This window comes from Dermacentor silvarum, chromosome 6 (assembly GCF_013339745.2).
Source record: "Dermacentor silvarum isolate Dsil-2018 chromosome 6, BIME_Dsil_1.4, whole genome shotgun sequence".
Lineage (NCBI taxonomy): Eukaryota > Metazoa > Arthropoda > Arachnida > Ixodida > Ixodidae > Dermacentor > Dermacentor silvarum.
The window spans coordinates 150,029,508-150,030,503 of NC_051159.1; positions in this window are offsets into that span (position 1 = coordinate 150,029,508).

Consider the following 996-nt stretch of genomic DNA (forward strand, 5'->3'; position numbering starts at 1 on the left):
CCAAACGTATCACACGTTTCCTCTGCTGAGGTCGGTGCTGCCATCTCTTGAAGACTGACTTAACGTACGCTAGATTTGCTTCTCTGACATCAAGCAGCGCGAACTTTAAAGTTGATGTGTAGGAGGCCTTCATACGCACGCCTGCACTCTGTTGAACGTGTTTGTAGGAAGACTCTCTGAGTTGACGTTTTGCTTGTTAAGATATCCGTGTAGAGCTGAGTGCTGCGATATTTCCTAATTGCGTTTCCATTTTGCCCTATGGCGTAATTTTTGCGCAACCCTACGACTGTTTGGAAGCGCCTCTTGCACTGTTCTGTTGAGGTGTCCTCACATCGAGAGACAGTTACGGCGGTGCACTTTTCTATTCAAGTTTATCTTCCAGGCAGGTACTACTACTACTACTACTAATACGCGCGCAACGCTAATTTCAAAGGCCGGGGCAGCATATCATCATCAACAACAACAGCGGCAGTGAATGAAGTAGCATGAGCCCCTGAATGCTGAAAACATTAAACAGGAAGATGGAAACTAAAATTAACTGTCTCTAAAATTAGTTTATCTCAATAGTGTTTGTAGAATTTCCCACGTACTCTGCCTTACACTCTCTTTTAAGTTTGATCTCCCCTCCTCCCTTTAACCGCTAGCTTTTGGGCCAATACACCGTGGTGTGTAAGCACCATGGTGCAAAGAGCAAGGAGGTTATATAAATCTCCTGGAGTGGCAGACCCGGCAGCCGCCTACGGGAGCGAGTGAAGTCGCGGTAGCCATATTGCTAGAGGCAAAAGAGGACCCGGCCTCAGCATTGGCGGCCTCGGAATACGCGCAGCATACGGTTGTATTGGTAGTTCCGCGATAAAAACTTATAATAAACATCTTTAAGGTGTATATCTATTCAAAATTGTGTGTCGTAGAAAAAAAAATTCTGCATCCAACTCTTGCTGCAGGCTTTGAGACAATCAATTGTCGAGACGCTTCGCCCATTGCACATCTTTACTT